Source organism: Mauremys mutica, unplaced genomic scaffold (assembly GCF_020497125.1).
Source record: "Mauremys mutica isolate MM-2020 ecotype Southern unplaced genomic scaffold, ASM2049712v1 Super-Scaffold_100404, whole genome shotgun sequence".
NCBI classification, from domain to species: Eukaryota; Metazoa; Chordata; order Testudines; family Geoemydidae; genus Mauremys; species Mauremys mutica.
The window spans coordinates 105,787-123,228 of record NW_025423332.1 but is presented as its reverse complement, the minus strand read 5'-3'; the positions used below and the strand labels follow the sequence as shown (position 1 = coordinate 123,228).

General features: G+C 51.6%; 3 non-coding genes across 3 annotated transcripts; 2 read left to right on the top strand and 1 right to left on the bottom strand.

Annotated features, from left to right (window-relative positions):
• The first annotated feature begins 1,843 nt into the window (after positions 1-1,843).
• TRNAC-GCA lies at positions 1,844-1,915 on the top strand. Its single transcript has one exon. It is a non-coding gene; the product is annotated as a tRNA-Cys (tRNA).
• Positions 1,916-7,490: 5,575 nt separating this feature from the next.
• TRNAQ-CUG lies at positions 7,491-7,562 on the top strand. The gene has a single exon. It is a non-coding gene; the product is annotated as a tRNA-Gln (tRNA).
• Positions 7,563-16,400: 8,838 nt separating this feature from the next.
• Positions 16,401-16,474, bottom strand: TRNAI-AAU. The gene has a single exon. It is a non-coding gene; the product is annotated as a tRNA-Ile (tRNA).
• Between the last annotated feature and the right edge of the window lie 968 nt (positions 16,475-17,442).

Here is a 17,442-nt window from a genome sequence, read left to right as displayed (position 1 = left end):
GGGAATGTGGAGGCCAAGAATTAATTAATAAAGGTTTGAAGGGATCTTAATGTATGTTAGCTAATTAGCAGAGGTTAAGCTGTTACCCTGTATCTGGTGCAGAGTGAATTGTGTGAAAAGTCGTTACGACCTTGTGAATTGCAGTCTTGTTTTCTGTTCTGGTATTGCAGACAAATAAGATAATGAATAGGCTTATGTATAAACAAATGCAAATGTTTACTTTTACTGTCTGCAAGTATGCTAACCATGGTCTGCTAGAAAGGTATAAAGATTGTTATGATTGTTTACTAATTGAGAGAGATCTGTTCAGGACAAGGGGCAACCCAGTTCCTGACACTCTCTCCCTCTTGTGTTCACTAGAGTATTATAATAAAGTATTTGTTTTTGCTGCACCTAAACATAAGCGAGAACTGAGTTTTCTTCGACAATTCTGACCATTTAGTCCTACCCTTTGTTTCCTCTCTTTTTACCAGTTATTGATCCACGTGAGGACCTTCCGGAGGTGAAAGTAAGCCGGTATGTTCCGGTATGGGGTACCGGCAAGAGCCAGTACGCTGTGCCAGCCCCGCCTGGCTTCCCCAGGCTGGTGATTTAAAGGGCTCAGGGCTCCCTGCAGCGGCCGGAGCCCTGGGCCCTTTAAATCACCTCCCGAGCCCACCTGCCGGAGCCCCGGGAAGCAAATCACTGCCGTGGATGCTGCTCTCTCCCGCTCTGCCAACACAGAGCAGGGGCGGCAGAAGCTTCCTTACAGTGGGGGGGGCACCGTTGTCCAAACTGTGGCACCCCCATGACACCCCTTCCCTAAGGACCCCCACTCACACCACCTCTCCCCCCGAGGCCACACCCACAGAACGCCTCTTCCCCAAGACTGCACCCTTTCCCCCGGCCATCATGTGTCCTGACAGCCAGTAAAGAGTGGTGGGGCCATGGCCCTCTAACCCCCTGTTCCAGCACCCCTGACACAGAGCTAAGCAGGCAGCAGTGTGTGTGTGTGTGACAGAGAGTGCTGTGCTGAGCTGAGCCAGTGAGAGAAGGGGGGCTGATGTCGGGGCTGTCCCCTGCCTCAGGACTGGTTGCTTCCAGCAGCTGTCTGAACTTAGAGACAGTGTGCGACACACTCACTCTTCTGCAACGCACACACTGTCTCTGCCCCCCACACACACACTCTCGACCCCACCATGCACATTGCAGTTGAAAAGCAGCTGGCAATCTAGTAGGATGCCCATGGAACAATGGGATAGAAACCTGCATCATGTGATGCTGTACCAGCCCATGAGGCATTGCAAACTCTTCCCAAAGCACCCTGCAGCCAGTTGCACAGTGGGATGGCTACCCACAGTGCACTGCTCTCTGTGGCAATCCAAGAGACGCTAGCATGGATGTGCTCTGGTGACACAGGGGCATAGGGTGGACATGCAACAGCTGTTCAATTAAAACACTTTAACTAAAGCCGTGTTACTCTTTTATGTAGACATAGCTTAAGAGTGAGACAAGACCCAGCTCCATTGAAACTAAAGAACCACAACTTCCTCTGTAGTTGGCAGGATTTGAACCTGTGTAGGGAGACCCCAATTATAAATAAATAATGAAGCTGCTCTAAGCGGAGGGGAAAGAGCTGTCCCGTCCGTGCAGTTAACCCATCTCCCCGAGAGGTGGTAGCTATGTCAGTGGGGGGAAGCTATGTTGGTGTGTGTACAAGCTGTGGTGTCTACATGTATATATAAAGTTTAATCAAACCCCATTTTTTAAACTCCTGTGGTCTGGGAATAGGAAAGGAGCTCTCTGAGGCAGAGCCCGTCCTTCAAAATCCTTAAGATTACGGACTTGCCAATGCAAATATCATGGGGGTATAGCTCAGTGGTAGAGTGTTTGACTGCAAATTAAGTGGTCTTTGGTTCAAACCCAAATGACCCCTTACAAACCTGTTTCTTCAAGAAAAATAATTCTGTTTCTAGTATGCTCAGGAGCCCCACTAAATAGGGATTTCTGAACTAAATGGACACACACAATGTTTTCCTGTGCAAATGCATAAAATCCTAGCAAACATGTCCCCCAGCTGAAATCAGTTCCAATCCTCTAAGTGTCTAGGTTTGTTTTCATCAATGAAACAAAGGCACATGAAGACACATTTGCAGGTCCTTGGCCTCCATGGGCTACAATGTGCAGAAGAACAAGAACCACATCCACTTGGGAGGCATGGACTAGTCTGTATTACATTTGGTAAGTAAGTTGCCATTGGGACTGAAAACTCTACTGGAGGTGGACAGGAGCCTGTTACAAAACTAAAATAACCAAGATTTACCAAACTCCCTGTTACACATTCAAGCCTCTGTTTGTGCACATGGCATCAACTGGGGCTCTAATAAATGGCAGCCTTCCTTTAACACAGATCGTTGTTCCTTGTGACTTTCAGATGCATTCAAATGGCAGCTGTTCAGAGGTCATGTGCTGCTAGTTCATGAGCAGCAGCAGAGTCTCTGTACATTTACCAACCGTAGAGCTGGGTGTGTCTGCATTCAAGTAACTGCAGAATCAGTGTAGTACCAGACAGTTAATTGCACAGTCTCACTTTCTGGTCTCATTGATCATTTGGGTAGAAACAGCAACGGTTTGGTGGGTTTTGGTTTTTTTCCCCTTCGTTTTCTCCTAAGGAATGTGTGATCTTGAGCATGTTAGTTTAAGTTCCCTGTGGGTCAGGAAAATTCCATCTCCTTGAAATAGCTGGGGAAGTGACCTGTTTGTATAACCTAGAATAAAGGAGCTTTTAAAGAAGAAACTGCTTTACAAATATGCTGAGATAAAAACAGTAAATTCCACGGCCAGACACCAGGCCAGGATCAATTGATGGGGCCAGAATCAATTAATTACAGAAGAAACAAACTCTTGGGAAGTAGCTGTAATTTGTCCCCAAACCTTTCCTTGTTCTCATATGCTACCACAGATTCTCTTCTAGAGGGCAGAGTTAAGGTTATCTGGGCATGTACCATCACTCTGTATTCCCGGTTTTTCCAGAGTTTGAGTTTTACTGAACTCAATGTTCTGGAAGGTAAGAGATATTCACAGTCAAAGTTAACTCTCTGTTAACAAAGGTTTTGTTAGTGACAACTAATGAGACTAAGCCCTCACTGCGGTAATTCCACGGACGTCAGTGTACTCTTTCCCCATTTCTAGTTCCAAAAAAATAAGCAAATTAAAACAACCTTGAGACCTAAAATGCTGTGAGAAAATGGAAATTTGAGTAGCTCAGATATTTCAGTATTTTCTGTGTCTTGTGCGTGTGTAAATGGCACAACACATTAATTTATAAGTACATCTTTCTTAACTTCTTTAAATATTCTGTAGTACATTGACTAGATCAAGTGGGTTGTTCAATGCAGTGAAGTTTTCATGCATTGCCGAAAACATATTTTTCATATTATGTAAATGAACACAACTCATTGAACACAAAATTCTGTATTTCATGCTGTGAACTGTGTCGGTAGCTCAAATTAATAGGTTTATTTTCTCTCTCTCTCTCTCTCTCTGTGAGGCACAACAAAATAATTTAGTGATGCTGAAAACGTTCCCTTCTCCTCCAGAACTGCCTTGGAATCACCTTCCCTTTGTAGATTAATCTGCCCCTGTGTCTCTACAAGGAAAATATAGTTTCTATGAAAAAAACACAATTTTTTAATTAAAGGGACTGAGACAGAATAGGTTACTCAGACATAGGTTAGGGGTTTGTTACAGGAGTGGGTGGGTGAGATTCTGTGGCCTGCATTGTGCAGGAGGTCAGACTAGATGATCATAATGGTCCCTTCTGACCTTAAAGTCTATGAGTCTATGAGAATAGCCACATGAGGGTGACACATCTGGAATGCAAAGCAACTCCTGGTTTGCACATTGATGGTGACAAGGGATTGAACTCAATTCCCCTCTTTCCACAGACACATTTGTTTTATTCTCTGAGGTCAAACATAAGTTTAAATGTTGTACTTAGTCCTCTGCCTTGTAGCTTCAACAGCCGCAGATGCAAGATGAGTTACTGCAGCCTAGACCTTGTGTCTGTGTTTAGGTGGTTTTCACCTAAACGTTCAAGCAGCTCACAGCAATGTCCCGAGCTCCCCAAGTCCCACTGACAGCTGAGGGTACGTCTACACTACAGGACTATTCCGAATTTGCATAAACCGGTTTTGTAAAACAGATTTTATACAATCGATTGCGCGCGGCCACACTAAGCCCATTAATTCGGTGGTGTGCGTCCGCGGTCCGAGGCTAGCGTCTGCTTCTGGAGCGTTGCACTGTGGGTAGCTATTCCCTAGCTATCCCATAGTTCCCGCAGCCGCCCCCGCCCCTTGGAACTTCCGGGTTGAGATCCCAGTGCCTGATGGGGCAAAAATTATTGTCGCGGGTGGTTCTGGGTAAATGTCGTTAGTCACTCCTTCCTCTGGGAAAGCAACGGCAGACAAGCATTTCGCGCCTTTTTCCCCTGGATTGCCCTGGCAGATGCCATAGCATGGCAATCATGGAGCTTGTTTTGCCTTTTGTGACTCTCACCGTATGTGTACTAGATGCCGCTCACAGAGGCGATTCAGCAGCGCTACACAGAAGCATGCTTTTGCTTTTGCATAATAGCAGAGATGGTTACCAGTCATACTGCACCATCCAAACCCTTCCATAACTTGGAACTGAGGATGATTATGGCTACCAGTCCTTTTGTACCATTTGCTGCTGTCATAAGTGCCCCTGGCTGCTCTTAGCCAGGGGCACAAAAGCCAAAATTGGGAATGACTCCCTGCGTCAATCTCTCCTTTTTAATATCTAAAAATAGAATCAGTCATGCCTAGAATATAGGCAAGTGTACTAGATAACCCCTGTATCATAGAACCAGAGAGCACAGCTGCTCTGTGTCAGATCCTGCAGAAACTATGATCTGTATGCTATTCACAGGGGGTGCTCCTGTAACAACCCCACCTGTTGATTCCTTTCTTTCCCCAGCTTTTCTGGGCTACCGTAGCATTGTCCCCCCACTTGTGTGATGAAGTAATAAAGAACGCAGGAATAAAAAGACATGTGACTTGTTAGTGAGAAATGAGTGGAAGGCAGCCTCGAGCTGCTATGATAGTCCAGACAGGACATTAAGCAGAGTGTAGAAGAGAAGCCCAGCATCCCTCTGCTAGTCCAGAGGCAACTGAATCTGTTTTTTACACATCAAGGGTGGGGGCTGATGGAACTCAGCCCCCTGTTGCTATGATGACAATGGTTACCAGCCATACTGCACCATCCACCAGAAAAAATTAGGGCCAGGTGCCCTTGATTGACCTGATGGATGCTAGTCAGCATGGTTACTGCCCCATGTACCAATGGACTGATAACGAGAACGGTTACCAGTCCTTTTGTACCATCAGCCACCCATGGCAAGGGGGGAGTGAGGATGTTGGTGTTGACGGCTGCAGCATCGTGTCTATCTGCAGCATTCAGTAAAGATAGGGTGACATGTAAAAGAGTCAGAGGATTGTTTTCCCTTTCGCTTCTGGGGGTGGGTGGGGGCGTGAGTAGATTCCCAAGCTATGCCCTGACCCACCGCGGACACTGTGTTTGACCCTAGAAGCATTTGGAGCTCAGCCAAGAATGCAAATACTTTTCGGAGGCTGCAGGAACTGTGGGATAGCTTGAGTCCTCCAGTCCATGAGCGTCCATTTGATTCTTTGGCTTTCCGTTACGCTTGTCACGCTGCAGTGCGCTGAGTCCCTGCTATGGTGTCAGTCTGGAGATTTTTAAAAAAGGATTCTGAATTTCATCTTCTGTAACGGAGCGCTGATAGAACGGATTTGCCTGCCCTTACAGCGATCACATCCGCATGGTCCGTGCTGGAGCTCTTTTTTTATTTTGATTTCGGACTGCATCGCCACCCGTGCTGATCGGAGCTCCACGCTGGGCAAACAGGAAATAGTCAAAAGTTCGCGGGGCTTTTCCTGTCTACCTGACCACTGCATCCGAGTTCAGATTGCGGTCCAGAGCGGTCACTGGTGCACTGTGGGATAGCTCCCGGAGGCCAATACCGTCGATCAGCGTTCACACTAACCCTAATCCGATATGTTAATACCGATACTAGCGTTACTCCTCTCGTTAGGGAGGAGTACAGAAACCAGTTTAAAGAGCCATTAAAATCGATATAAGGTGCCTCCTAGTGTGGACGGTTGTGGTGTTAAATCGGTTTTACGCTCCTAAAACCGGTTGAAACGCCTAGTGTAGACCAGGCTTAAGAGAGACAGAGAAGCAATGAGGACAGAGTATAAGTGTACAGGGGATCAGGTCTGGCTATTGTGGGGAACTTCCCTGGTTTATATACAACCCTGGTGCAATTGGCTGGAGAAAGGATCTGAGTCCCCACCCCCTTACCCAGAGGCTGCCTGACCCCCAAGGACGATCTTTCTACTCTCCTGTGTGGCAGAGACCTCGTAACCCCGACAAGGCTGGACCCAGGAATCCTGGGGGGTTTGATGACCCCCAATCTTGCCATGATCACTTGAACAGGGGTTACAGTGTCCCCACTCTGGGCACTTCCCTGACCCACTCCTCATTGCATGTGCTTCAAGCAAACACCATTTATTACCCAGCAATCAGTGTAAAACACAAGGAAAGATGGGAAAGGAAAACACGTCACCCTGTTCTGTGGTGCAGGGAGATCACAACCAGCGTCTCTGGAGGGTCAGGGCAGGTCACAGTCTCTCCCTCACATGTCCCAGGCCTCCTCCCCAGGCCCTGGCTGTGCTGCAGGGACACCACGGGCTGGACACTTGCTCTGGCAGTGGCCACATTCTCTAGGTGACAGGCCCCTTGTTCCCAGTGTCAGCCCCCATGTAGGGGATATGATCCCCCCACCCCCAAAAGTCTGGCCTGCAAGATCTCTTGAGGGGTGGCATCTCCTTGCACTGGGCCTTCTGCCCAGGGTCCCCCTCGCTCTCCCACGCTGCTCACTGCACCCACCTCCAGCCCCAGTGCTGCTGCGGCTCTGCCTCCAGCTCCCTGGGCTGCTCCTCTGGCTCCGCTTGCTGCAGCTCTTCTCCCAGCACAGATCTGCTCCCTGGGCAGCTTCTACGGCTCATGCTGCTGCGGCTCGGCTCCCAGCACAGATCTGCTCTGGTTCTCCCCGGCTGGTGCAGCTCTGCTCCCCGGCTCTTCTTGGGCTCCTGCTCTCTCCTTAGCTCCGCCCCACTCTGGCCCAGGCAGTTCCAGCTCCCACAGAGGATGGGACCCCCTGGCCTGGTGACTCCCTCATTACACTGCCTGGCCTGTCAGTGCCGCTAACTTGGAGCTTTGGCCTCTCCCCATTGGCCCTGGGGACTGTCAGTCTCAGGGGCCTGATTTCCCATTGGCCCTTCCCCCTTCTATTGGTGCAGGGAACTAGCCAACCAAAACTCCCACTAAGCTTTAGTAAGGGGCCAACAGTCCCTTACATGAGCTGGCCCCATGAGGGTCACCAATGTGCAGAGAAGGCAGCAGGAGCTGGTCCCATGGTGTAACGGGCAGCACTCAGGACTCTGAATCCTGCAATCTGAGTTCAAATCTCAGTGGGACCTTCTGTTGGCTTGTGGTAAAGCTCCCAGTGCTCAACTTCCCTGTCTCCAATTGTACAAGAGCAAATCTTTCCCCTCCTGCTGGGTGACTCACACCTCCTAGAGCCAGGTCTCTGGCTGGGGTGGCCACAATGGGTTGGGGCTCTGGAACTTGCTACCCTGATGGTTGGGATTCTTGCTGCTTCACCTGATGCCCATGAGTTTGGCCCTGGTGCTTCCTGCCACACTTTTCCTATGGCCCACATGGCGCTTGAAGAAAGGAGGGTCAGGGCTGGGATTGATAGTCAGGGCTTGGCAGGAGGGAAGAAGATTCCCAGGCTGGAGCCCCACACACCTTCCCTCCTCCTCTGGGCACCTAGAGCAGAGGCAGCCCAGCTCTGTCTGCTGGACACCTCGGCAGAGTAGGTGAGTTCATGTAAATACAGTCTGGTCCCAAAGCCTCCCCCAACCCTGGCTCATCACGAGCTGTCAGGGGAGAGTCATTCACACCTTGCTTCCAAATCATCATTTGAAATTCTGAGGTTGGCCAACATTGCCGAAGCCAATGCACTGACATTGTCAGCAAACACAACAGCTGGGTGAGGAAACCCGGCTTTGCCCAGACTTTTCAAACCTATTTTACTTTCTCAGGTACAAGTATTTTTCATACGTTGGATCTGCTTTTAAAGTGTGTGTTAACGTTGCAATTTCCATTCAGATTTGCAGCCAGTGACAACATTGGCACCGCTGCATGTAACTAGCTGACCACTGGGGGGGTGTTGCGGAAATTCGGGGAAGGGGTGCACAGCCCCCTGGCTGGGGGGCATATAGGGAATGCCGGGTTTCACTGAATTGAGTCTCCTACTGCAGCACCTCAGTAGGTTACATCAGAGAGGAGCTGCAGGGTCTAGGCAGTGGGATGCCTGTGCCTTTAAGAGCCCAGCCCTGGGAAGCCCATGCTGAGAGGTGCTGCCTGTGGGAGGGGAAATAGAAAAGCCCCTCTGCTCCCCCCACCCTGTTTTTGCAAACACTGGAGTCTCAGCCCCCCGGGGTAACTGTTACCTCTCTGCCCTGCCTGTGCCCTCTGTCAGCGCCTCCCCCTGGGCTTAACTCCAGCTCCTTCCCCCCTCCCTGACTTTGCCCTTCAGCCCCTCTCCTAACGCTGCCTCCAGCTGCTTGACCCCCCGACCAGTCAATTTCCAACCCCTGCTCAGAACCTGGCCACCCCCCTCCTCTGATTTGCCCCCCTTTGCCCCTCTTTAATCCCTGTAAAAAGTAGTGGGGGCTGGGTCCCATTCTTTGGGGGCAGGGGGCTGGGCGCCTGGCCCCTGCCTGCCCAATGCTCAAAGCCCCCCACGATCTTGCGGATGTTTGCCGAGTGCTGCAGGGTCACCTGCAGGGAGAGAGAGACGCGGTTAGGGGGTGATGCAGCCAAGGATGCCTCACCCAACACTGAGATGCAGCCACCTCTGGGGTGGGTTGCACAAGTCAGCAAATGAATTTGGAACAGGAAATGCACTGAAAGGACCGAGGCAGCTGCAGGAGGTGGAGAAAACCAGAAGAAGCAGGAGCCCTAGATCCCAGCCCTGCCCCTCCCTCACTCTACCCACTAACCCTCCGCCACTCCCAGAGTTGGGGGGAGAACCCAAGAGTCCTGGTCCCCAGCCTTGCCCACCCCCATATTCCATCCAACAGCTGCCCCCCCAATTTCAGGGCAGTGCCACGGGGCACACCAGGGCCTGCCTGTTTGCACAGGATGGGTGACGCCAGTGCCCCAGGGTGGGGAGAAATGATGCTAAGAGAGAAGCAGGCAGCAGAGACCTCCCACGACAGAGAAAGAAGTGCTAGGGGGCGCCGTGCTGCAAGGAGTGAGGGGGGTTGGCAGGGAATGGGAGGATCTCCCCTCACAGTGGGTGCATCTGTCTCCCTGGCAATTCCTCCTCAGCCCTACCCCGGCCCAGGCTAATCCCGGCCCAGCTACCAGGGTTACATTTGGCCTGGATTCCCCAGCTGCTGCTGGAGGGGCATGGGGCTGGGGAGCATGAGCCTCTATGCCCCCTTCCCCCGACACAGCTGTATGGGAACTGACCAAAGGAGCCTGCAGCACTGCTGCCTAGAGGAAACTGAGGCACCAGCCAGTGACAGACACATCATGGCTCTCCTCATCCTCATCCTCTTTTCCATATACAACACGGGGTGTGTGTGTGGGGGGGTAAACTCAGGGCAGTTGCATAGTCAACCTGTGGAACTCCTTGCCAGAGGATGTTGTGAAGGCCAAGACTATAACAGGGTTCAAAGAAAAAGAACTAGATAAATGAACAGAGGACAGGTCCATCAAGGGCTATTAGCCAGGGTGGGCAGGGATGGTGCCTGTAGCCTCTGTTTGCCAGAAGCTGGGAATGGGCAACAGGGGATGGATCACTTGATGATTCCCTGCTCTGTTCATTCCCTCTGGGGCCCCTGGCACTGGCCGCTGGTAGAAGACAGGAGGATACTGGTCTAGATGGACTTTGCGTCTGACACAGTCTGGCCGTTCTTATGTTTCCCTTTGCGCAGCAGTGACACCCAGTGGCCAATCAGGGTAACACACAGAGCATGTTTCCCTTGGAGCAGCAGTGACACCTCTTGGTGATACAGAGTAATGCACAGAAGGTGTTTCCCTTGATACAGCAGTGACACCTAGTGGCCAGGTGGCGTAATGCACAGCGTGTGTCTGCCTTCTAGGAGCAGTGACACCCCGGAACAGTCACGGTAATGCACAGAGTGTGTTTCCCACCAATCTGGGTAATGCACAGAGGTATGAATCAAGGACAGTAGAACGGTACTTAGCAGCTCATGATTTCGGGACTCACCCGAACCTACATAAAAATCGTTAGACAAGGGACATGGGTTCCAAACAATAGCAAATTAAGAGAGATTGAAAGTCATTTTTTGAGTTTACCATGGGATTGTTTTTGAAATCTGTAAATACAGATTTTATGGTTTTCCTCTCTCTTTAATTTAAAAATAGAATTATTTATTATCCTGTTACAAATAATGTGTTATACTACACCCTTAGAATATTTGAGGCATAAGTAGCAATTTTAGTTACACTTAAACAGGTCATTTCTGATCTCACTTAAAAGTTGAAAATCGTGGGAATATACTGCTGAATGAGAACCTGGCAGAAAAGTTTTGCTGGAAGAGTTAGCAGAGCAAGATTGTTAGTCACAGATCAGTGGGTGGGTTTATGCAAATTATGGACTCTAAGACCGGGGCAGGGCAGGGGGCAGTGCATGACTTTTGCAGCACATGCACCACCTCTGCAACTAACGTTTGCTATCTCACTCCATAACACCACACACAGAGCAGCCTTTTACCTCTCAGGGCTTGGCTACACTTGAAAATTGCAGCGCTGGGAGTTACAGCGCTGGTCGTGCAGCCGTGTAGGGACAGTGCTGGTGTGTGGCCACACTGACAGCTACCAGCGCTGCAGTGTGGCCACACTTGCAGCATTTGCAGCGCTGTACTGAGAGGTGCATTGTGGGCAGCTATCCCACAGAGCACCTCGTCCCATTTTGGCGCTGTGGGTTGTGGGAAAGGGACGGAAGGGTGCGGGTCATTCCGCTTCCTGTCCCAACGCCCCGTGGTACATTGCTTCACATTCCAGCATTCACAGTTTTTCCGGCCACGTTTGGCGCCATTGTGAGTCTCTTTCTGTTTTTTACTCTCTGTCTGTGAATCGCGATTTCTGTGGGAAATGGAGCCCGAGCTGCTGAGGACTGTGCTGATGAGTGTCGCCAGCACAACACGTTTGGCTGTTGAGCTATTCCTTCAGCTCCAAAGTGACAGTGAGGAGTCCGACGATGATATCGATATCGAGTCGCCTGCCGCGTGTGACACTACATTGCTTGTGTCATTCACGGAAATGCTCAGCACCGTTGAACGCCGCTTTTGAGCTTGGGAAACAAGCACTGAGTGGTGGGATCACATCGTCATGGAAGTATGGGATGACGAGCAGTGGCTGCAGAATTTTCGTATGAGAAAAGCCACTTTCATGGGACTGTGTGCTGAGCTCGCCCCCACCCTGCGGCGCAAGGACACAAGATTGAGAGCTGCCCTGACAGTGGAAAAGCGGATGGCTATTGCAATCTGGAAGCTGGCAACTCCAGACAGCTACCGGTCGGTCGGGAACCAGTTTGGAGTGGGACAGTCGACAGTTGGAATCGTGTTGATGCAAGTTTGCAGGGCAATTAATCACATCCTGCTAAGAAGGACCGTGACTCTGGGGAACATGCAGGACATTGTGGATGGCTTTGCACAAATGGGTTTCCCTAACTGTGGAGGGGCGATAGATGGGACGCATATTCCTATTCTGGCACCCCCCCCAACCTAGCATCAGAGTACGTTAATCGGAAGGCGTATTTCTCTATGGTTCTCCAGGCGCTTGTGGATCACCGTGGGCGTTTCATTGACATTTACACAGGCTGGCCTGGAAAGGTGCATGATGCACGCATCTTTCGGAACAGTGGCCTGTTCAGGAAGATGCAGGCAGGGACTTATTTCCCAGACAGGAAGATCACAGTAGGGGACGTCGAAATGCCCATTGTGATCCTTGGAGACCCCGCTTACCCGTTACTGCCTTGGCTCATGAAACCCTATACAGGGAAGCTTGACAGGAGCAAGGACCGGTTCAACTACAGGCTGAGCCGGTGCCGAATGACTGTGGAGTGTGCTTTTGGGCGTTTAAAAGCCCGCTGGTGGTCCCTGTATGGGAAGCTAGACTTGGGGGAAAGCAGCATCCCCGCGGTTATATCCGCATGCTGTACCCTCCATAATATTTGTGAAGGGAAGGGTGAAACATTCAGTCAGGCATGGACCACCGAGGTTCAAGTCCTGGAGGCTGAATTTGCACAGCCAGAGAGCAGGGCTATTAGAGAGGCCCAGCACAGGGCTACAAGGATTAGGGATGCCTTGAAGGAAGAATTTGAGGCTGAAAGCCAAGAGTAATGTTTGCTGCCTTGCATGGGACTGAAGTGCAGTGGTTACACTGTTAGAATTCTATTATCCCTAACATGATTTCCAGTGACTGTTTCTTTACTGGGATAAGGTATCTTTCACTATCTGCAATAATAAAGACTGTTTTCAAAGCCAAGATTTATTTTATTGAAAAGAAAAATACTTCATTGACAGACACACAACATTTCAGGATCCTAGGGCAGGGGGGTGGGTTGGTGAACTGTACAGTCACAAGTTTGCATATGTCCTGTCTGCAGTGCTGTGCAATGGCTGCTGCACTTCAGGGTGCATATACTGCATGGTGATGGGGGTTGAGTGCAGAGGGTAAGGGTCGTAGTTCTCAGGGCTGGTTGGTGAACGTACAGGTGTTGGAGGCAGCTGGTGGTGGTAAGAACCTGGATGCTGTGGAAGGGGGTTTGGAGCTAACATTGGGGCAGAAAAGAATAAAATTTGGGACGGGGGGGGGCTGTGGGGCAGCACGGGACTGCTCTGCCTGCATGGCTACGAGTGCCTGGAGAGAGTCTGCTTGGCGCGCCAGGATGCCTAGCAGCTGGTCTGTGCTTTTCCTCTTTGCCACAGCGTTTCTCCGCCAATGTCTCTGGCGGATCCTGCTGTCCCTCTGGCGGATCCTGCTTTCCCTTTCTCTCCACTCCTGCAGCTGTTTACTCTCTCGAGCAGAGTGATCAATAACTGTTTTCAGCATGTCTTCCCTGGTTTTTCGAGGCTTTTTCCTCAGATTCTGTAGTCTCTGTGCTGTGGTAGATCTGGGCAGTCCAGCAGTCAAGGTCACTTCTTGAAGGCAAAAATGGCAACATTTAACATGGTAGCATTGTTAATTATCTCATCCAAACAGTAATTCCCACACACTGAAGGAGTTTTCAGTGTTCACTTTAGCATTCTTTTCCCATACCAAATAAGACCACACATAACACAACAGGAGACAGGAAATGGTGAGTAAGGGGTACTGAGATTGCTTCAGGGCTGTGCAGGGGTTTCTGTGCGTTGGGGACAGCAAACAGCTGCATGGGGGATCTGCACTAAACAGTCTCCCAACATTTTCCACAGGAGTTACTCCTGGAAGATATCTCGCTGCTGTGGGTCACTAGGGAAGAGCGGGAAGGTCTTCTACAGCAATGCGGATTCCGCCCTGGCCCCTATGCAGCTTGCCTGTGTGCAGCAATGGTCCCCCCACCCCTCGCGGCACAGTGGCGCGGACGCGTTAGCCTGACTGGGACAAGGACCACAGTGGCTCTCCCTATAAACCTGCGCAGGCACATTGCCCACGCTCTGGCTGAAACTTTTGAGGAGATTACTGCAGCCGATTACCGCGACGTGATAGACTACATCAATGGGCTATTCCACATCTAGGCATGCATGTATGCAGCCCTAACCCCCCCTCCTCTCCCGAAACATTTCTACCCTGAAAATAAAAGACGCTTACCGGTAACTCGCTCCTCTGTTTCTCCTTCAGCAACTGCTGGCTGCTGCGATTGGCTTCCTTCCTCCTGGCTTGAGAAGAGCTCCTGGCTACATGCCTCCTGGGACTCTGGGGTGTCTTCCCCTATGCCAGTAGCTTCACTCACGGTTTCCACCCCCCCGCCTCCTCCTCCTCCTGCTGCTCCTGTCCCCCACCCTGCTCAGAAGTGTCCATCGTGGTCCTCGGATTGGCAGTGGGGTCACCCCCAAGTATCGCGTCCATCTCCCTGTAAAAACGGCAGGTCGTGGGGGCAGCGCCGGATCGGCAGTTCCCCTCACGGGCTTTCTAATAGGCACTCCGCAGCTCCTTTACTTTAACCCTGCATTGCAGCGCATCCCGATCATGGCCCCTATCCAGCATGGACCTTGATACCTGCTCAAAGATATCATAATTCCTACCGTTGGAGCGCAGCTGGGACTGCACAGCTTCCTCCCCCCAAACACTAATGAGGTCCAGCAACTCGCCATTGCTCCATGCTGGGGCTCGTTTGCCGCGTGGAGGCATGGTCACCTGGAAAGATTAACTGATTGCACTCCACACCTGGCTGCAGCAAACAGGAAGGGGATTTTTAAAATTCCCGGGGCACTTAAAGGGCAGGTCACCTGAGGCCAGAGCAGAAGAGTGCAAACTGATGAGCAGAGTGGCTGAACAGGAATTCTGGGATATCTCCTTATTCCCTGGAGGCCAATTAAAGCACTGGTGTGTGTCCACACCTGATGAGCAGCACTGGATCACCAGCGCTGCATTCCTTATACCCCAACAGGTGCACAGCCAGCACTGCAGCCAGGGAAATACAGCGCTGGATGTGCCTTGCAAGTGTGGACAAAGAATAATTGCAGTACTGAAAAGCCTCCAACAACACTGCAACTTGCAAGTGTAGCCAAGCCCTCAGAAACAAAATACACCATGAAAAAGATCTAGTAGCATAAGCTTAGGATAAACAACTACAACACTAACAACAATTTGAAGAACTTCAAAACCACCTCTGTAGTTCCACACCAGCAAGAATATCAACAACCCCAAATCATACAAAAGACCAATAAAAAACCAATCCAAACTACCACTATATTTTGCCATTAGGAACCCATACCCCTTAATAGTGAGTACTTTTCAGGCCAGGGTGACGCTCTCAGACCTCAAATGCCAGGTACAGTTTCTCTGTCCTTGATCCAAAATCAACAGGAAAATACACTGGATTACTCCTGGCCTAATAACAAAGAGACTGGGCATCGCACAGCAGCTGAAATGACCATTTGGGAAAGCACTCCCATCATGCAATCCGGGGTGGGTGTAACCATGAAAATGACATCAGCCCCAAAAGGCCTTGACAACTGATCACCAACAGGTGGCAGGGTAGACTTCATACTGACCCTGCTTCAAATAGATTGTGGCAATTAGTGTTTGTCAATAGTACAGACACCATGGGCAGAACTCCAGACTCTGATTGGCGGGTCCTGAACCCAGTGTTAGGACCGTTTGGGTGTTTCAGTGTGTGTTTTTTCCCATTTGGAGGCATTTGGAAGTTTGGAAGGGGAGCCGAAAGAGGAGTCTTTTTCACAAGCAAGTTGGCTTTCTGCACAGGTAGGGCCCTTGGCCGTAAAGCTTAGCTCCGTCAATGCGTCTGCATGGGGTTCCTCCAGTGCCTCAAGAGCCCGTGCTAAACTCTCGGTGTGGGCGTTTGTCTTGCGCCAGTCAGAGTGCAGTGCCTATGTCTTCCCAGGGCCGGCTCCCGTGAGGCGTGCATAACTTGGGAGGAAAGGGGTAGAAGAGAAAGCAAGTGAAGCTGACTTTGAGTGGTGGTGCCCCTGGGCGGAGTGGTCCTCCTGCTCCTTCCTGTCGGAGGGGTGGGCTTGGGGGGTCTGGCTGTGGGCGGTGGGAGGATGGTGTCCAGGGAAGTCCCAAAGGTCACCCTGCGCCGGCGGAGTGTGAAGCCTCTCCCCTAGGTTGGGGTGCCGAGTATTAAGCCTTCCTCTGTGGCTTGGGCTGGGGAGCGTGATCCGGCGTCGGGTACATTTGGGTGGAGCTGGCGGCCGGCAAGAATTCGGGCCATCAGGTCAACCCTCTGTGGATACTGGGGGCGAGCCGGCAGGCCTGCGATTTTGGCTTCGCGGGTGGGCAGCTCAAGCCTGGCCTCCTATGAGCCTGGAAGGCAGCCGGCCGGGCTCACCCGTCTCCTCCCCGGGCCCAAGTTCCTTTCAGGCAGCAGGTGGAGCGAGGAGCCCAGGGAGGGGAGCCCAAGGAGGTGTCCGGAGCCTCCTCCTGCCCGGCGCCTGGGCCCGCGCCCAGCAGGGCTCTTGCCCGCTCCCGGCCCACCTGGTTTTGGCCTCTGCCACCCCTAGCAGTCAGCCAAAAGACCAGAAGCCACCCTCTCCCGCCTGCACCCCGATTGGCCAGCATAGGGCTTGAACCCATGACCTTGGCGTTATTAGCACCACGCTCTAACCAGCTGAGCTAGCCGGCCTACGGGGTACCCTCTCTTGCCTGACCCTTTTGGAAGGAGTCACCGGCTGGCGCGGGGAACGATGTGGCCTCCATTATCGAATGAATGGATCAAGACAGCACTTGCCAAGGTAGGGGAATTAGCTCAAGTGGTAGAGCGCTCGCTTCGCATGTGAGAGGCAGCGGGATCAATGCCCGCATTCTCCAGCGGCAAGGCAGCCGCGGGACCTTCTCTTGCCCTTCTTTTAGAAGCCATGGACAGTCAGCCGGCTTAGCTCCTCCAGTGGCCTCCATCCCTCTCCCCGCTTGGCCTCCCAAAAGGCCAGCCCTTGCGGAGCACAAAGCTCTTCCACCCCGGCCCTTCTCCCCCTTGCGCTGACTGGGAGGCTGGCGACAGCTGGGGGAAGTTAGCTCAAATGGAAGAGCAGGGGAGAAGTAGTCAGACCCAGACACACATTCTCCAGCCTGCTCTGCTCTGCTTTGCTCTGCTGTGCTGGGCTCTAGTGGGGGACCTGCACCTTTCTTTCTGAGCTCTCACTGGAGCACAATCCCTTTCCTCCTCCCTCCCTGCTACTCTACGCCAAGCTCATTGGCCGGGAGGGAGAGCCACTCAAATACAGAATTACTCACATCCCAGGGGTCCATGAAGGGAATGAGGAGATGGGCGGGGTGGCACGCGATACCAGCTCAGCTGAGACCGTGAGACCTCGCAGCCTCCTGATCTCAGGCAGCATGGCAGCCGTGGAGCAGAGCAGAGCACGCAGACAGCTTGGAGACAGCCAAAGTAGGGAAGGGCTGTGTTGGTCTGGAAGAGGGAGTCGGTGGCTGTCTATCCTGGCGGAGGCAGGGTCGTTTTGCTGTATGCTGGGCCAGAGGCCAGGGAGTCTGCTAGAGTTGCTGAGCTGGGCCTGCTCCGGGCTTTGCTTGGGTTAGAGGAAAGTGGTGAAGATAGGAACGGCCCTCCTGGGTGAGACCGATGGTCCAGCTAGG